Source organism: Electrona antarctica (genome assembly GCF_951216825.1).
Source record: "Electrona antarctica genome assembly, chromosome: 24".
NCBI classification, from domain to species: domain Eukaryota; kingdom Metazoa; phylum Chordata; class Actinopteri; order Myctophiformes; family Myctophidae; genus Electrona; species Electrona antarctica.
Window position 1 is genome coordinate 28503566 of NC_136803.1, and position 20506 is coordinate 28524071.

Consider the following 20506-nt stretch of genomic DNA (forward strand, 5'->3'; position numbering starts at 1 on the left):
TCACATGACTATAGATGTATACGTGATGTTTGGACAAAAGCTGTAGGAGTAATAGTGTCATAACACCCTCAGATCTGCAAACAAATTCCTGCTCCAGGTTCCTGACACCAATCTGCGCACCATGGGGGACCGGGCCTTTTGCTCGGCAGCACCACGCCTATGGAACAGCCTCCCCATGGACTTGAGAGTGCCGCAGACTGTGGAATCTTTTAAAACAGGCCTGAAAACCTTCCTGTTTCGGAAGGCTTTTTCGTGTTGAACTGTTGTCGCTTTGCACTGTTTTTTTTATAACACTGTTTTTAACCTTGATATGATTGATTATATGTTTTTAACCATGTAGCACTCTGGGATTCCTTGTGAATGAAAAGTGCAATACAAATAAAATATCATTATTATTCAAAATCATTATAATAATAATAATCGTAATTTCAGTGTCATACCAAAGAAAATGGGATGCAGTGCCTCCCCGCATGGCACTCAGCATCAAGGGTTGGATTGTGGTTAACACCTTAATTGCCCGGGGTTATTTAATCCATTAAATTATAGCGCTCAGTCGATTTATAGCAACGGAGCACTTTTACCGACGGACTGGATGTTGTTCCGGATGTGGCTGTATAGCAGCTAGATGTAGCCAAACCACTCTCGATGCGATCGACAACAACGGGAGGTAAGAATAAATCTATCGCGACTAGCGACTGGACAGCGGAGGGCCGTCTAACACAGGATCTTTTTTTTAATAATTAGACGGGATGATTCAGATCGCGAGTTATTAACGTTTTAAGATTTTCGTTGTCGGCGGCGGCTAAACAGGGGGGGGGGGGGGCATTTTCGATGACGTCTCACTGTTGCGCAACATCGAGGATTGCGCAACAGGCGCTCCTATAGGCTGTGGAGCGATGCGATCCGTTTTCATATCAATAAACGTTGTCTTTTGGATACAACTTCGTCTTGGGCGTCGGGCGTTACTAATACAAAGAACTTCGTCCCAGGGCGATGGGGGTGTTAAGTGCCTGCGGCGTGATTATGAATCCCACCGACGTTCTGGGATAGACCGGCCTTACCATGTGTCTGATTGGCTCCCGGGCAGGCATAGTTTTATACTGAGGTTATAGGGTTAGGTTTAGGCATAGTTGCAAAAGCGAGAACTGTCAATCACAGCGACTACTGGCCAATCACAGCGGGGCTTTCCCAGAACTGCGGTGGGATTCAGAATCACGCGTCCCTGCGACTGTACTGTACTAGCGTCATGTACTAGCGCAGGGGTTCTCAACCCGTGGGTCGCGACCCCTCGGGGGGTCGCCAAATTATTTTAGGGGGTCCCCAAATTATTTTCAAAAAAAAAAAAAAAATTTAATCACGATTTTTCAAAAATAGCAGACCTACAAGCTCGTAGCGCGCCACTCGGTGGCGCGCTATGAGCTTGTAGATCTGCTATTTTTAAATAGCTAAATTATAACAATGCTTAAAACACCAAAAGGGGTTCCCGCCCAAAATGGTTTAAGGTTATTGTAGCAGTCAATTTATATTGGGGGTCGGGAGGGGGCGGGGCGGGGGTCCCGAGACGTTGCCAAAGCATTTCCGGGGGTCCCCGGCCAAAAACGTTGAGAACCCCTGTACTAGCGTCATGTCCAGGGGGTGTACTTGTACATCGAGCTGCCTCACGCTATACAGAAACAGGAGATATAGGCTCCTGCTCCTATGGGCCTCATGGCTCGGCAAGGCTTACTTACTTATACTTATGTACAGTAACGTAACGTTGTCCACCATTTTATTTCGCCGTTATGCTAATCCCTTTTCTATAGCAGCGGTTAACCACAGGGTCTATAGTATACTATATAGTCTTCCATCCCAGTGTGCTTTGATGTGCTGTTCCACAGTGTTACACTATAGCTGCCACTACTCGTCCTCCATGAATCCCAGTGTCCTTCCATGTCACCCAGGGAGACAGCGCGGAGCACGCTGTGGTCACTGCACGCACGCACGCACGTACGCACGCACGCACGCACGCACGCACGCACGCACGCACGCACGCACGCACGCACGCACGCACACAGATTATGGGCTATATACACAGTCAGTTTGTGCTTCATTATCCCCTCGACAGCCGTGAGATTATCCACTTGTCCCTCAATAAATGTCTGTCCCTCTGACTTTCTCCCTGCATCTCTGCCTCGGCCTGCACCCGCCCGCGTGCGCTCTCGTTCTTTCGCACTATACCATTCTTTTCCGTCTCCATGCTTGCATTGCTGGTGTCGTTTTGGCATCTCTTCTCTTACACACTGGCTTTGTAAGTGTGTGTGTGTGGTGTGTGCGTTTTTATAACTCTTGTCACACTGGATGAGGGAGACGGGGAGAGAAGGTGGAGGAGTTCATGCTCCGTTACGCTGAAGGAAAGACAGACAGAACTGTGGGCCAGTTAGGGTGAATATATGGGGGGGGGGGGGATATGCTATCATCAGTTTATCTATCCATCTATCTATCTTCTCCTGCTTTAACCCATTCTGACCTGAGATCAGATTCTAAAAATGTCTTCTACATCCTGACAGTTTTCTGAAAAAGCACTGTTTCTATGTCAGTCGTTCTTCGATTTTTCAAAAATAGCAGACCTACAAGCTCGTTATGGCGCGTTATGAGCTTGTAGATCTGCTATTTTTCAATAGCTAAAGCATAACATAATGCTAACACCAAAAGGGGTTCCCACCCAAAATGGGTTAACACTAGCAAAAAAAAAAATTAAACGGTCAAAATGACCTCTCAGTCATGCTAGTGTTAAACGTTTGTTTTGTAATTTATGGAATTTTAGATTTTTCCCATTTAGACCTGACACTATATTCTACATCTACAAAATCTCTTCAGTTTTCTGAAAAACCTATATGTTTCAAGGACCCCCATGATTATCTGTACTTGGCTGCGGACCCCCTCACTTCACTACGGGGGTGATTTTTTTTTTCCTTCACACTTTGCCCAAACATGGGCTCATATAATACGTCATGGAGATATCATAGGTGACAGAGGACACTGCCCCACGTCACTAGAATAAAAAGGCACGCAAATGAGGTGGTGTGAAAGTTCGAAAACACACCACGCCATGCCAGTGTGTGCCTTCTTTCTCCAAGGCCGTTGCAGGTACGGCGACAAATGTTGGAATGAGCATCCCACAGAAAGGAGAGGAGGAGGAGGAGGAGGAGGAGGAGGAAGAGGAGGAGGAGGAGCGGGTGGAGGTGGTGGATACAGTAACAACACGCGTGCATGTCAGCAACAGCCCAGAGGAGGAGGTGGAGGCGGTGGACATGGTGACAACAAGCGAGTTTGGGCGAACAACGCTCCTCCTCAACGATCCGGAGGGAATTACATACAGCCGTCGCACTTCTCGCCTCAGGGTGGTGGTGGTGGTGGTGGTGGTGACTGGGGTCGAGGAGGAGGAGGAGGAGGAGGCGGAGGAGGTTTTGGGAGTGGATTCGGACCCTCTACATCCAGCTTTGGGTCCGGAGGCTTTGGTTCGCCAGCTTGTACCCAGGCCAGCAGTATTGGCTTTGGCACCACAGCCGCGCCCGGTTTTGGGATTGGCACAACAGCCGCCCCCGGTTTTGGCTTTGGCACCGCAGCTGCCCCCGGTTTTGGCTTTGGCACCGCCCCGGCATTTGGTAGTGCCGTAGCGACGCCCGCGCTGCAGCCTCCCTCTGCGTTTGGTTTATTCCCGCAGGCCTCCTCCTTTCCCTCTGGTTCCGGCGTCCCCGCCACTCTGCCGCCGTCGTCCCTGGACAAAGCACCGGCCACTTCGGTGGCATTTGGCTCCTCCTCCGCTTCCGGGTTCGTCGGCCTCTCGACCGCCAACAACACCCCGTCGGGCGGAGGAGGATTCGGGAGCGGCGGCTTCGGGGCGGCGGCGGCGGCGCAAATGGGAGGAGGCGGCGCGAGTGCCTTTGGACAGACGAGCGGAGGGTTGGGGTCAAGCGCAAGGACGGCAGGTGGTGCCTCCGCGGCGGGGCCATCATCAAACGGCCCCTTCACCCCGCGGGGCGACCTGACTCGAGAGGAACTGAGTCAGTTCGAGGCCGAGCGGTTCACCATGGGCCAGATCCCTCTGAGGCCTCCCCCGGCTGACCTCGTGGTCTGAAAAGGCAGACTGCTATTCAACGACGACGCGAGTTAAGATTATTGAAATCTATCTATAAATGCACCATGTCTCTGTCTGTCTCTGTGTGTAGTCCACGTAACTCGAGAACCATTCGCCCCCACCGACTTCAAATTCGACACACGCGTGCCACACCACTGCAGGGGGAGTCGGTCGGACCCACAGTTGTCCAGAACCGCCCCGAAAAGGCCTATGCCCCGCCTCTAGACATGAGGGCCCCTGCCCAGGGTAAAAAAAAATGGTAAATGGTAAATGGTGCATTTATATAGCGCCTTTATCCAAGGCGCTTTACATAGATTGTGCAATACATTCACCCATTCACACACACATTCATACACCGATTGCGGCGGAAGCCATGCAAGGTACCAACCAGCACATCGGGAGCAATTTGGGGTTCAGTGTCTTGCCCAAGGACACTTCGACATGTAGACAGGAGGAGCCGGGATTCGAACCGCCGACCCATGGATCATTGGACGACCTGCTCTACCTCTTGAGCCACAGTCGCCCCAGGGTACCCTGGGCATATATGGACCCTGGCATGACCAGGCATGCCCAAACAAAGAACTCCATATATGGGCACAAAAGGGACACAGACATAATATCTGGGTGGGGCATGCATTTCCAACTTGCATAACGTTCCAAGTAGGCCAGTTGGCCCAACGGGCACCGCTGTAGAGGCCCCACGGGCACCGCTCTAGTACAGGGGTTCTCAACGTTTTTGGCCGGGGACCCCCGGAAATGCTTTGGCAATGTCTCGGGACCCCCGCCCCGCCCCCCTCCCGACCCCCAATATAAATTGACTGCTACAATAACCTTAAACCATTTTGGGCGGGAACCCCTTTTGGTGTTTTAAGCATTGTTATAATTTAGCTATTTAAAAATAGCAGATCTACAAGCTCATAGCGCGCCACCGAGTGGCGCGCTACGAGCTTGTAGGTCTGCTATTTTTTTTTAATCGTGAAAATATATTTTTTTATTTATTTTTTTTGAAAATAATTTGGGGACCCCCTAAAATAATTTGGCGACCCCCCGAGGGGTCGCGGCCCACGGGTTGAGAACCCCTGCTCTAGTACACTAAAAGGGAGTGAGTGAGAAGAAAGCAGCCTATGCAGAATGACACGGGGAACTACCCAGACAGCAAAACTTGTGCTATGGGGAGCCAACACATGGCCATGGATCATGAGAGCGCATGGTTCACCAACATGTACGTACTGTACACCAGGGGTTCTCAACCCGTGGGTCGCGACCCCTCGGGGGGTCGCCAAATTATTTTAGGGGGTCCCCAAATTATTTAAAAAAAAGAAAAAAAAAAGGGGGGTTTTTAAAATTTTATTTTCAAGGTTTTTCAAAAATAGCAGATCTACAAGCTCGTAGCGCGCCACTCGGTGGCGCGCTATGAGCTTGTAGATCTGCTATTTTTCAATAGCTAAATTATAACAATGCTTAAAACACCAAAAGGGGTTCCCGCCCAAAATGGTTTAAGGTTATTGTAGCAGTCAATTTATATTGGGGGTCGGGAGGGGGCGGGGCGGGGGTCCCGAGACATTGCCAAAGCATTTCCGGGGGTACCCGGCCAAAAACGTTGAGAACCCCTGCTGTACACGGACAAATGTGTCCGTGCAGGCAAAGACTTGGTTTTGTCCGTGTGGCAAATTCTGGATGTTCTGTTTTACACACCATCATAATGTTCTTATTTTGATCATAACACCTACTTACTGAATGTCAAGTCTCCAGATTTTCTTCAAGTATGGCAATTATTTATTATGACACTATGGAACATTATAGGAGTCCAACTATAGTACTAGTGGTTCTCAAATGTTTCATTTGCCAAGACCCCCTTAAAACTGGGCGGGAACCCCTGTTGGTGTTTTAAGCATTATGTTACACTTTAGCTATTGAAAAGATAGCAGATCTACAAGCTATGCTACGACGAGCTTGTAGATCTGCTACTTTTGAAAAATCGTGAAAATGTGGCGCAAATCTTTGAATATAATGTTCTTTACGTTTTTAACTCAAATCTTTGCTTCTGGGGGGGGGGTCTGGAACAACATATTTTCAGATGGGGGGTTGGAGGCCAAATACAGATATTTTTGGGAGTCCTTGACATGAAAATGTTTGAGAACGACAGAGGTTTTTCAGAAAACCGTCAGGATTTAGAAGGCATGTATAGAATCTTTTCCCAGGTCTAAACGGGTTAACTATAACTCTGAGAGTGTTCAAATGGAACCGCAACCTTTATAAGTGTAAGTAGTAAATGTTTGAATAGAGACTAGAGCCTCCTCAGGCATATAGAGAATGATGTCTCCATGCACGCGGAGGCGTGAAGACATCTTCCGCAGGGTCACAGGGCGGACATGTGACCCTCACAGGACCTGCCCTCTGACCGAAGCGTAATGGATCAGATTAACCCATTCAGGCCTGACGTCGAAATTTAAAAAAAAAAAGTTTTCTAAATCATGACAATTTTCGGAAAGATTTGAGGCACATTTTAACGATTTTTCAAAAATAGCAGACCTACAAGTTCATAGCGCGCCACTCGGTGGCGCGCTATGAGCTTGTAGATCTGCTATTTTTCAATAGCTAAATTATAACAATGTTTAAAACACCAAAACGGGTTCCCGGCCCAAAATGGGTTAATGGTTAATGTGGTTAAACGCTAACGTGACATGGATGCGTTCCAGGTCTCAATGGATTAAATGGATTAGCGCCGCTTCTCTCTCCGCAGTCACTCGACCATTCAGTCCAATCCTCACATTTCACCAACTGGAATTCCGGGGCAATTAAATAATGAATAGATCTTACTGAATAATTTCACAGCTCTGATGGTCCGTTTTAAAACGTCACACGCGCACAGACAATGCCTGTCTCTCGCGCGGCAGCGGTAAGCGGTCGACTTTGGCCCTCGTGCGATTAGTTGGCATGTCGGTTCTTCATGTCCTTCAGTTCGTGTCTTCCTACGCAGTGATGGGTGCGTGCGTGCGTGCGTGCGTGCGTGCGTGCGTGCGTGCGTGTCCATTGTTACGCTGCTGTGCTCTGGACATTTTTTTTAACGTCTTTTGGAAAATCCAGACGTTGAAATTTCTTAACACAAATCTTCTCTTCTGGGGGATCTCACTCTGGCACAAAACATTTACAGAGTGGGGCGATGGGTCCGCATGTCAAATACATGTTAATACGGTTTGATTTAAAAGGCAAGAATGGGCCCCGGGTCTTAACCCCATTAGGACTTAAATCCTAAACGTTTTCTGAAAATATCCCGTGTTTCTATATGTCAGTGGTGCTCAACCCTGTTCATGCCAAGGACCCATGTCAAAAAGATTTGTGCCACATTTTCACGTTTTTTAAGAAATAACAGATCTACAAGCTCGTGTGTGAGTGAGTGCCGCGCTACGAGCTTGTAGATCTGCTGTTTCTCAATAGCTAAAGTATAACACAATGCTTAAAAACACCAAAAGGGTTAAACGGGTTAAAGGAGAATTCAGTGATTTGGGTGATTTGGAAAACCCCCCGGTCCGCCACGGTAGCAAGATGTGCACATGCACGCGCTCTACAGTGGGGACACACACAACAGGCCAACAGCACGCACACCAAGGCCCGCCTCTGCTCGATCATGATTGGCGGAAGGCCCCTCTCATCCTGATTGGATGAAGATTTGGCCACCTAGCCAAAAACGAAACCTAAGGTTTTTTGACCCCAGGGGCTCACTCGGGACAGGGAGGAACTCCTTATATGGTCAGCACACTTTATAGTTGGGAGGATTATCACAACAAAACAAAAAAATAAGTGATTTGAATTAAGTGAAATCACTGAATATACCTTTAAGGGACCTTGCTTGACATCACAAACACCACTGTGATGACATCACCACCAGCCCTGGTTGTAAAACCAAATAATCATTTGTCGTAAACCCCACCTTGCATCATATACAGTCCCGGCCAATAAATATTGTTTTAGGCCTGCCGTCACTTAGCAACAAATGCACCTCCAGGAAGTGGTGCGTGAATGTTTAATCATTTGTATCTATACGACAGAGCGGAGTGGGTTTTGGAAGGGCTCCCGTCGGATATCGCTTTTTAAAGCTTTTATCATCGTCTCTTGGGCAGGTGGCGCGGGGGGGAGTGGTCACGGTGAAGATCGAGGTAGTGCCTGTTAAGTAATACAGTATGTAATCAGTGGGCCATTTCTGGGCACAAATAAAGTACATCCAAATGTCAGCAGCAGCATCGTCCTCAAACAACGGAGCATGGATGGAAGCCGTGTTGATGTCGTGTAGACACACTACGACGGAAAATGTCCGTCTATACATTCACGTATTATGATTTAACCCATTTAGGCCTGACGTAGTTTTCTGAAATACCTATGAGTGGTGCTCAATATTTCATGTCAAGGACCCCCAAAGATTATGTATATAAAATAATGTAATAGGCCGCCGACCCCCATCTGAAAATATGTAGTTCCAAAGACCCCTCAGAAGCAAAGATTTAAGTTAAAAACATGAAGAATATATTCAAAGATTTGTGCCGCATTTTCATGTTTTTTCAAAAATAGCAGAGCTATTTTTCAATAGCTAAATCATAACATAATGCTTAAAACTCCAAAAAGAGTTCCCGCCCAAAATGGGTTAATTATCCCATGTCTTGTATTTTATTGAATCTCTATGGACCCGAGTCCACTAATATATGTGATCTCTGAACACACTAAACTTGTCGTTCAAACTCACGCATCAAACTCACGTAACATCAGATAGATTGCTAAACTCCAATACAACTTGAACAAGTTCAGCATTTACCATAAGACCGCAGGTCGAAGGCAGCACACCGCCGCTAACCTGAGTCGCAGGGCCGGATCTACCATATGGGCACTTTGGGCACGTGCCCTCAAAAAAAAGAAAATCCACTAACATTAACAGAAAATGTCCCTGCTAATCCGAATGAAATAAATGGTGTCTAAAAAGATTAGTGTTTTATTGTTGGTGAGAAGGGCAGCTGAAAAGTGCAATTGTGTGTAAAGCAGCAACAATGCGCTAGATTGGCTGTCACTCTGGGGGGGGGGGTAGTCGACCAGAAATAGACCAATATAACGGCATAAAACTGCCCCAAAACGGCTTCAAAACAGCAAAAATGTCGAGCTTCAGTGCCCAGGGGCCCTCAGAGGTGTTAATCCGGCCCTGCTGAGTCGAGTCAACATTGGATGAAAGTGCTCGTAGCAATACAGATAGTCGATAACGAACTAATGGCTGTTGTTGTTGGGCACCGACACCGTGCAGCAACACATGGAGAGAAGGTAGAACGATAAAACAAAAAGGAAGGAGAGACAGAGAGTGTCCATAATGCACAGACGGTATCTCTTGTCTGTCTTCTGTCTGTTTCCCTCTCCTCCTCCTCTCTTCTGTCTGTTTCCCCTCTCCTCCTCCTCTCTTCTCTCCTCTGTCTGTTTCCCTCTCCTCCTCCTCTCTTCTCTCCTCTGTCTGTTTCCCCTCTCCTCCTCCTCTCTCCTCTCCTCTGTATCTGACCTATACAGCCGTATAGTCCATGTGGGACAGATAGTTTCCAGTATTAAGTAGGTGTGTGTTTGTGTTATCATTTCTCTCAGTCGGACACGGGAGAACATCACTATGTTTCCTGCCCTCCGCAGCACTTTGGACACTCACGCAAAATTGCCCCGCATGACCCCACTACAAACAATGCATCTTTATCTCTCCTCTCTCTCTCCCTCCAACCCTCTCTCGTCTAGTTCCGTGCGCTCGCACGCGCGCGTGTGTGTACTGTGTGTGTGTGTGTGTGTGTGTGTGTGTGTGTGTGTGTGTGTGTGTGTGTGTGCGTGTGTGTGTGTCTCTGTCTCTCTCTGTCATATGAGGCACTCTCTCTTTCTAAGTTTCTCTTCCCTCTCAATTTACCTTCTATAGGCCTATGGGTTTTTTTGTATGAGTATTTCACATTCTCTCTCTCTCTCTCTCTCTCTCTCTCTCACTCGGTCTCTCTGTCTTTCAATGTCTCTTTCTCGCACGCTTTCCCTTGATAGGGGCTATACAGCATTAACCCTGGACAATCCATCATGTGTCATCTAGTTCAGTCGGCTGGACCACACAGAGGCCGCAAATTAGGTAAAACTCGCCTTTTCAGTGCTTTTACACACACACACACACACACACACACACACACACACACACACACACACACACACACACACACACACACACACACTCATAGTTGGTTTAGAACTGTGTTTTAGAAATGTATGCTTTGGGGACCTCAGGGACTAATATTAACATGACTGACAAGGAGCGTCTGCTATTCGTGAACATTTCTGAAAGAAATCCAACTCATCTCTTCATGGGTTCATGTTATATTATCATTCAAATCTTTAGTGTTTCGCCGATCATTTGGCAGCCCGCACCTGTGACACCCTCACGGGCCCCCCCGGCGTGGCCCCCGGCCCGCACGTTGAAAACAACTGATTTGCAGCAGGTACACGCGGCTGCAAATCCCCCCCCCCCCCCTCCCTCCTCTCTCGTCCCGGGTCTATTCCGACATCATAACCAGCAGGCATATTTGGCTAGAGATTGCATTGGTCGTTCGTTCTCGTTTTCCCTTTCTTGCTCGCAGGCTGTCATCAGCCCAGCTCATGATTGCTACACGGCCCCCGATACCTATTGGAAATTCACACATACAATCCTCCTGTAAACATCGTCAGGCCCCGCCACCTGGGTCAGAATGCAGACGAGACGATGGCGGTGGCTCTGCCCCCCCTCTCCCCCCCCCTCCCCTAACACCCTCGCCTTTAATCCTGGAACAGTCATGATTCATGACCTTATAGTGGACATTCATGTCCACATGTAAACAGAGAGTTGGGGAAAACAGCCTTTTGTTTTAGTGCCCCAACCTCGTGGAATGACCTACAGCTTAAATTAAAGATCTGTTCTCCCGTAACATAACGGTCAATTTAAATCTCTGATTGCAGACTTTTACCCCCAAGTGTCTGCAGCTGTTTTTAAACATGCGTGCTATCGCCACGCCATAAGGAAATGCTGCTGTTCTGTTCTGTTTTTGTTTTGAAATGGTGTATGATGTTGTATCTCGACGACACTGCAAATGAGTGTGACCTCAATGTCTTTCGAGAATAAATAAAGGTTTGTTCGAATGAATGAATGAACATTCCTTAATCCTCAGGGCTGGAGTCCAGAGCCAGAAAAAGGGAAATAACACTGAGTATCTCAGTGGTTTAACTAAGTTACTAAATTACTGTTGCATCCTCGGGTGGTTCGCCATGCTTCAATGCTTGTGCTGTGTTTACCCCCCCCCCCCCCCCCCCTCCCCCAACAGGTTTCACTCAGGGCCAGAAACCCCGGTGATGTCATGAGAGACTAGTCTACTCTCCCTGTCTTATTGGCTGTTCTATTGGTCAAAGACCCTGCGAGAGAATTCTTCGCGACCCGCCCATGCAGTCGAGAAACAGACCTTGGTAAAATTCCGCTTATCACTTTAGTAACAACAGAGAGAAAGCTGTGTCCTCAGGGACACTCTGCAGAAAACACTATATAAAAGTAATAAAGTAAAAATCACACCCGTGTGAACTGAGTGGTGTAAGGTATTATATAGCCTGATCAGCTCTGACGTAATGAAATCAGCTCTGACGTAATGAAATCACACCCGGGTGAACTGGGTGACCGTAGCAACCATGCAATTTTTTTGCGCGCAGACTAACAAAGCCAGTTGTAGGAGTGGTTTACACCACTCAAAAACGCAACGTTTTACGTAGGCTATAGAGACTTTTCAGCTCCGAGGGAGCATGCAGGCTCTCAGAGACACGGAATGCATTGGGAAATGCCGTCAACCTTTTATGCTTACTTAAAAATACAAACGGGCAAAGTTGCCCCTAAGCCCCCGTAACCCAGGCAAGTCGACAGAGAGCCCTTTCTCATTCACAACGACTACCTCAGGGGACATTTATTCTGCAATACATCGTCATAGTGAAGAACATCCAGAAAATCCCCAATGCTTTGATACGTTTCTGAGACATATATCTCTCCGTGTTAACAGAATGTGGCAACCGACAATGACCATTAAATCCCTGTTTATAAAGCCAGGCAGCAGCCATGCCTGAAGGAAGAGCAACTGGATTAGGCAGTACCTCTAAATCCTTTCCGATAATGACATTAACCCTGGTCTTTACAGCCAGCAGAGTGTAGGCAGGACAGTGTTAACTCATAAACACTATAGGCTGCCGTGCATATAATAGGTTGCTAGGCTGCTGAGCATGGAAGGAACACTGTAGTGCCATGATGATCAGCACACGAACTCTCTTTCAAACCTGATGTCTTAAAAAAAAAAATGTTATAATGTTATAATTAAGTTGCCCAAACTGAAATAAAAGTAAAAAAAAAAAAAAAAACTGATGTATTTTTCTTATATGATTTCACGTCTTTGTCAAATTGTTTTGTGAACTATACGCTTTAAAAACAACATACTGTATATTGTAACCACATAACCACATGAACCCTGCATGCAGCTTCCCTGTTCTGGTGGGCAAACGTTCGGCCCCAAATAGCACATCTACTAGGCCTGACGTCGAAATAAAAAAAAAAGTCTTCTGAAAGAGTATATATTCAGAGATTTGTGCCACATTTTCACGATTTTTCAAAAATAGCAGACCTACAAGCTCGTAGCGCGCCGGTGGCGCGCTATGAGCTTGTAGGTCTGCTATTTTTCAATAGCTAAAGTATAACATAATACTTAGTTAGAACGCCAAAACGGGCAAACAGCGCATTGCGACGTTGTGACTGGTTGTTGAGCTCATATATATCGTATATTTTTGTGTAGAAACAAAGATCACACTCTTATCATCGTACACATCATCATACATCATCACACTCTGTGCTCGGCCCAATCAAATCATCACAGTCCGTGCCGTGGTGCACACAAAGCTGGGCATAAGAGGGGCTGGCGCAGTGGCGCCCCTCAAAAACAGGACAGGCTCTGGAATATAGAGAATAAAGGGTTTAACCCACTTAGACCTAAGTTCGATTCTACAAATGTCTTCTAACTCGTGACAGTTGTCAGAAAATCCCATGTTTCTATGTCAGTCGTTCTCAAACTATTTCATGTCAAGGACCCCCAAAATTATATGTAATAGGCCTCCGACCCCCATCTGAAAATATGTTGTTCCAGGGACCCCCCAGAAGCAAAGATTTGAGTGAAAAATGTTCGTTCTGAAAGAATATATATTCCAAATTTGCGCCACATTTTCACGATTTTTCAAAAATAGCAGATCTACAAGCTCATAGCGCGGCACCGAGTGCCGCGCTACGAGCTTGTAGATCTGCTATTTTTCAATAGCTAAAGCATAACATAATGCTTAAAACACCAAAATGGGTTCCCGCCCAAAAGATTATTTGGGCAACATGAGACATGTGTAGGCGTGAAACGTATTATATGATATGCCTTTTTTTGAGGCTTTGTGTGTCTGTGTGTTTGTACCACGGAAATTATTTGATGTATGATGATGAGAGCGCCCCTCACTTCATACGAGTGTGATTTTTTTGTATTTTCCAAATACAGGCTTATACATTGATGTATTTGTGTGAAAACAAATCTTCCAGTTCAGTTAATTGTCTCCAGGGATATTTATATATCACACGGACACAATCCCATGGGTGTTAGAGTTGTTTTTCTGGAAACTGGGTCTGTTCAGTCTATTGTAAACAACAGACTCCTCATTACTCATCGCCTCTCAATATTGGCAGAATTATCGACTATACAAACTCGCAACTGCGTCGTCGCGAGCTTGTAGATCTCTTATATCCCCCCCCCCCCCCCCCAAGTAGGGACGCTATAGGGATCATATGGTCAAAGTATGCCTGGAGAACAGATGGATAGTAAATAGCAATTATCATTATTATTACGTATATATAAAATGCTCTGCAGACACTTAGCTTCCATGGTATGAATGCCGGAGCACGGTGGTGTCACGCTGCCTTGCTTATGAATTATTGACAGTCAGACGGAGCCAAGGGGAACATGTGATAGGTCGGCCTCTGCATCACCACCCAGCTAGAGTATTCCCTCTCTCCCAAGCATGCAGCTCATCAGGTGATGATGATGAGCTCACGATAATACACAAAAAAAGAGAACGATCCACTCGCCAACTTATTTTAACCGCCTTTGGTTTGAAGTTTAAACCTAGCAGTGTTGTTTTCGTCGACTAAAACTAAGATGAAAAATGTTCGTCGACTAATGTATTGACAATTTCGTCAACAGCTAAAAACTAGACAAAAATGTTAGGAAGGGACTAGTGGGCAAGAGATCCAGTATGAGTCATTTTACACTTGGTTGCATGCTGAAAATAGCCGATCTACAAGCTCACAACGCGTCGCAGCGCGACGCGTTGTGAGCTTGTAGATCTGCTATTTTCAGCAAGTGTAAAATCAGTCATTACGACGGCATCAAGGCCCACCAAAATACATTTTAGTCGACTAAATCAACTGTAGATTTAGTCAACTAAAATCTTATGACATTTAGTCGACTAAAACTAGACTAACACTAAGACATTCCAGGTGACTAAAATGTGACTAAAACTAAATGAAAACTATTCAAGAGACTGACTAAAACTAAAATCAAAATTTGCTGCCAAAAACAACACTGAAACCTAGTGGTTTTTTCAACCCTTTTCACATCAAGGCCCATTATTTACTTGCACAAGTAGAGCGCGCGAGTAAAGTTGTTTGTCCGGTGCTCCGATGCGTACGCCGTGGCTGCATGATTTGCGTTACAGAGCAATGGAGAACGTAATGAAGATATGTACCAATGCCAGGGTATAACTGGCTTTCGATGGTGACGTAATAAAGATATATTTCAGTGCAAAGCAAAGCAAAGTTACTATATTTACCCAGGGTAACTGGACTAAGCATCAGATACTTGTTTCCAGCCAGGCCCTGCTCATAGAACATTTCATGGTAGTGGTTCAATGCCTTGCTCAAGGGCACTTCAGCGGTGGTAATTTTAACGTGCCGGTCCGGGGATACGAACTGGCGACCTTCCGGTATCAAGACCGTTCGGCCACCGCTGCCACACTTTCGGGTGTCGGGTGGATTAAAGGTAATGCCTCTATGTATACATGTATGTAATCTGAAACCTACCTATTATTACGTCACCATCGAGAGCCAGTAATACCCTGGCATTGGGTATAACTTATTTTGTTTATAGAGCGGTGTAATTAAAATGAAAACACCCTGATCTGATTGTAAAGGCGGTGCCCTTTATCTTGACAGTTATCTCAATAGTAGCAACAGCTCCTTTGATCATCACACTGGTCGTTAGTAAATCAGGTGGGGCACTTCCTGTGATTTGTCCAAAGGTCCAGATTAGTCAGCAGCTACTGTATAATATGTTTGCAGGCTGTGTTCAATCAATGCAAACCCAGCAGGCCTTGAGTTCTTTACGGAGAGGAGAGGAGAGAAGAGAAGAGAAGAGAAGAGAAGAGAAGAGAAGAGAAGAGAAGAGAAGAGAAGAGAAGAGAAGAGAAGAGAAGAGAAGAGAAGAGAAGAGAAGAGAAGAGAAGAGAAGAGAGACAGAGATATAGGAGTACAGTGCATGAAAGTGCACCAGGCCTCAGTGCAATTACTTGTCAGTGCGATTACATCTCCTTTTCATTTGGACTGAACAGAGATGATAGCTAGTATGAAGATTTAAACTCTGCATGGGTAGATGTTTGACTCGATAGATAGACATTGTCTTACGTAACACCGTCTTAGGCGTGCGTACGTACATACCGTCGCTGCAGCGACACTATAGCAGCAATACAAATCTGCGAATATCCAAGACCAGCAACCCCCTGACAATGAGGGCATTATCGCTGGTACTCCACAATGTGTCTGAGTCCCAGTTTTAACACGCCACAAAGTAGCACAAAAGCACCGTGTGGTCAAAGCCCATGGGTGGAATCAGATGTCTGCTATGCTGGCACTGCTGGCAGGTCTATGACCAAATATCTCTCTCTCTCTCTCTCTCTTCCTCTCTCCTGTTCTCTCTCTCTCTCTCTCTCCCTCTCTCTCTCTCTCTTCCCCTCTCCTGTTCTCTCTCTCTCTCTCTCTCTCTCTCCCCCTCTCCTGTTCTCTCTCATCTCGTCTACACACAGAGAAATAAAAGCGCCGACTGAACTGGAACCAAAACTGGTTCTTCTTCAGAGTGATGCCATAGAATAATCCGTCTTTGTTCCTGAAAGAACCTTTCAGATATATAATAATGGTTCTATAAAAAACCCTTATAACTTTAACCCATTCTGGGCGCGAACCATTATGTTATGCTTTAGCTATTGAAAAATAGCAGATCTACAAGCTCATAGCGCGCCACCGAGTGGCACGCTACGAGCTTGTAGGTCTGCTATTTTTGAAAAATCGAAGAACGACTGACATAGAAACATAGCTTTTTCAGAAAACTGTCAGGATGTAGAAGACATTTTTAGAATCTGATCTCAGGTCAAAATGGGTTAACCATATGGACAGTTGTCTCCCAGTGGTCTGTAATACCACATAAGGCCCTTTCCCCCCGTTCTGTGTAGATTATTTTGTCAAAAGAATCACACCCGTTTGAAGTGAGGGGCGATCTTATCATCATCGTACATCATCATATCATACGTCATCTCATTCCGGCCGATCAGAATTTGTGTCCTCACCTTCGTCTTCAATGTTTGTGCTACGCAATGTGCTACGCAACCAAAAGCATAGGACACATTTTGACCTGAGATCAGATTCTAAAAATGTCTTCTACATCCTGACAGTTTTCTGAAAAAGTCGTTCTTCGATTTTTCAAAAATAGCAGATCTACAAGCTCATAGCGCGCCACTCGGTGGCGCGCTATGAGCTTGTAGATCTGCTATTTTTCAATAGCTAAAGCATAACATAATGCTAACACTAAATAATAATGCTAAAGGGGTTCCCGCCCAGAATGGGTTAACACATGCCCAAAATTTGGATGCATGCAGGGTTGGATTAGAACCAAACGAGGAACATGTAGATTCATGAAATAAAGGATTTCTTTAAGCAGGCGATGCTTAATTCTTTGTGGAATTATTAGAACCTACACCTACTGCATGGTTTCTATAACTTTAACACAAAGTCATGGTGAACTGTCAAGTGTCAACTCTCCTCGGCCTACATATTCGTAAAGGTATTTACTACTGCAGTTCATATCTCTGCACAAGTTGCAGCATGCTTGCATAGTGAACCACGTGAACTTTCCTTATAGGCGTGTGTAAATATCTAAATTATTCATTGATAATTGACACTTTGATCATGTGATATTGAGTCGTAACTGAAAACCATCCCTGACTAATGTGCGAGTAAATGGTGACTGATGTTATACGGCTCAACGTCCTGTTGGAGAAATCGGCTGTTTTCACGTCACATGACATGGCCGTGTCACCCCTGTGTGACACTAATCCATTTCCTGCTTATTCTCCTCTGTCCTGCTTCTTTCCACACACACACACACACACACACACACACACGCACGCGCACAAGTGTGCACACACACACACGAGCGCATGCACACATGTTTGCATACTTTTTTAAATACCATTTTTATTTTATTTGTTTTTGCAGCTTTCGCCTTCATTTTATATTTTTTATAGAGAGACAGACAGTAGGCTGACAGGAAATATGATGTTATATGGCTCAACGTCCTGTTAGAGAAATCGGCTGTTTTCACGTCACATGACATGACCGTGTCACCCCTGTGTGACACTAATCCATTTCCTGCTTATTCTCCTCTGTCCTGCTTCTTTCCACACACACACACACACACACACACGCGCACAAGTGCGCACACACACACACACACGAGCGCATGCACACATGTTTGCATACTTTTTTAAATACCATTTTTATTTTATTTGTTTTTGCAGCTTTCGCCTTCATTTTATATTTTTTATAGAGAGACAGACAGTATAGGCTGACAGGAAATGGGGGAGAGAGATGGGGGTAGTGACATGCAGTAAAGGCCGTCGGGATCGGGAGTCGAACCCGCGGCACACTGCCAGACTCGGACTATACCGGCCAAGGTGCCTGGACCGCTGAGCCACGGCCCAGGCCGATGAATACCATTTTTAACCATATAACTGTAAAGGTGACATGCCTGAATCTTTTCCTAATTGTAAGACTAACACACACAGGGCGCCCGCTGGCCTAGCGGTCCAGGCGCATGCCACATATATAGGCTCTGGCCTGACAGCGTGTCGCGTGTTCGAGTCCCGTTCATGACGACCTTTGCTGCGTGTCTCTCCCCTTCTCTCTCTCTCCCTCTTTCCTGCTTGTCCATCTTCACTGAAACTATCAATAAAAGGCACAAAAAGCCAAAAACAAATCTTTTAAAAAAGACTAACACACACACACACACACACACACGACCCTTCTTTTTCCATTTCCCTGTCCCTCTTCTCTTCAACTTCTCCCTAATAGTCGAGGCTCCAACTGTATCTCTATAATGTTACTGGGGTGACTGGGGTCCACTGTAGACAACATTACATGCTCCCATTGAACTGCATGCCTTTCTAATGTAAAAAGCTTTAAAGACAAATCAATACTCTTCACGGAACAATTGCTGCATGGCATAATGCGCGCGGTCTGTAATGCAATATGGACTGATTGACTAAGAACTGTTTTGTCAGCAAAGTTTAGTAGTGAAGAAGCAGTGTTAATTAATAATGCCATTTATAATAAAGAAAAATGCTGTCATGTGTAACTGAGGTCTGAAGTCAGCAAAGCAATCATATGTGGTCAAAAAAACAACCAGCATAACATTCTTGACCATGTAGGCCTGGGCAGCTATTAATATACTGTAGTGTAGGTTACAAATGTTGTATTGTTCTGAGTATAACTCAAAGGACCGCCATTGATTTGACAATGTGTGGAACAGTCATGATAGTACGATGCCTTTTAAAAGCCACTGAGATCACCACCGAGACCGAGAGGTGAGCATTAGGTCAAGTATAGCCTAATAAGCTACGTCAGTGGTTTATTTTGTGATTCATTCGGAACTAACTTCGGCTGTCTGCCAAATGAATCAGTGTGTGTACTCTGAGTGAGTCTGTGTCGTCCATTGTATTTAGTGAGAGAGCATGCTGATACAAATACAAACACGCCCAGACAGACGCTTTGCTCTAAACATCAAGCGAGTAATAAATCAACTGTGTGAAACGATAGTGTGGGAAAAAACAGGTGTGTCTTCTCTCTGGAATCAGACGTGTGAAATTATAGCCTTAATAGCAGAAATGAAAACTACCCCCTTAAAAGTGTTGTGTTCTTGTTTAGAGGCAAGGAAAACTACGAGAGCTTGGGTAAATATAGTTTACTGAGCAATAGTCTGCATCTAGGACTATAGGTTATATCTAGCTCTGGTCCATATAGCCTTCTACTGCTTCTACGATTCTGCCCTATAGGCTACTGCAGGGCAGAATCGTAGAAGCAGTAGAAGGCTATGGACCAGAGCTAGGTTATATCCATTGTAAAATATAGAAAATTAAAAAAGAAATTAGTTGATTGAATGGATGAACATCGTCAACATATTTTAGTACCGATACAGTGTTGGAAGGAAGGGGGACGCACGTGTCTGCAATGTGTCATCTAATCCTATATAGCCTATAATGTGTTGCTCTACTGCCCACAGTGTATTCTATTCTGTAGGCCTATTGTATTAAAGCAGTCATTTACAACAGTTGGGAGAACGTGGCCTACTAGGATACTGCATAAGCCGGGATAGAAACGCTCATGTGAGCAGCGCTTGGATTAGCGCCAGACTGACTGTGCGGAGTGCGGACTAATGCGAGCCAGATAGGCCATCATAAGCCCTGCAAGACGACGATGTTTACAATCGATTTGAGAGAGAAAACAGCTCTATATTATTAGGCCTACATAATTCATGCGACTTGACCTGCGTGTAGTAAGTAGGGGGCCACTCAAGTTGGTCTGGGAGAAACTGTAATGCGAGCGAAGCTTTTAGACTATGCACTATACATGGCTGACTAATACTGCTAATCTTAAAATGCCCTCTCTCTCGGAGTCGGAATGCAAATTAAAATGTATTTATTATTCCTTTTTATATAATAATAGTCCACTTGCCAGAATGTGAACCCACATGCATGTTGAGTACACCAAAGTTGTATGTTAGAAATGTTGAGTATGGATGCCCTGCAGCATGTAGAAACTGTCAGATGCTAACTTGCATTATGTTGAGCAATTTTCATAATTAGCATAATATGTGACCATACCATTAACAACTACAAGGAAAAAAAGACCTATACTCAACATTTCTAACATAAAACCTTGGGATACTCAACATGTCCGGGTTCACAATGGGGCTCTATGGGCTGGCAAGTATA

At 45.5% G+C, this 20506-nt stretch overlaps 1 protein-coding gene across 1 annotated transcript in view; it reads right to left on the bottom strand.

Annotated features, from left to right (window-relative positions):
• LOC306917135 (phospholipid-transporting ATPase IH-like) overlaps positions 1-20506 on the bottom strand; it is a gene marked incomplete at its 3' end in the record, with an annotated part of 89883 nt that overhangs the window by 68310 nt on the left and 1067 nt on the right.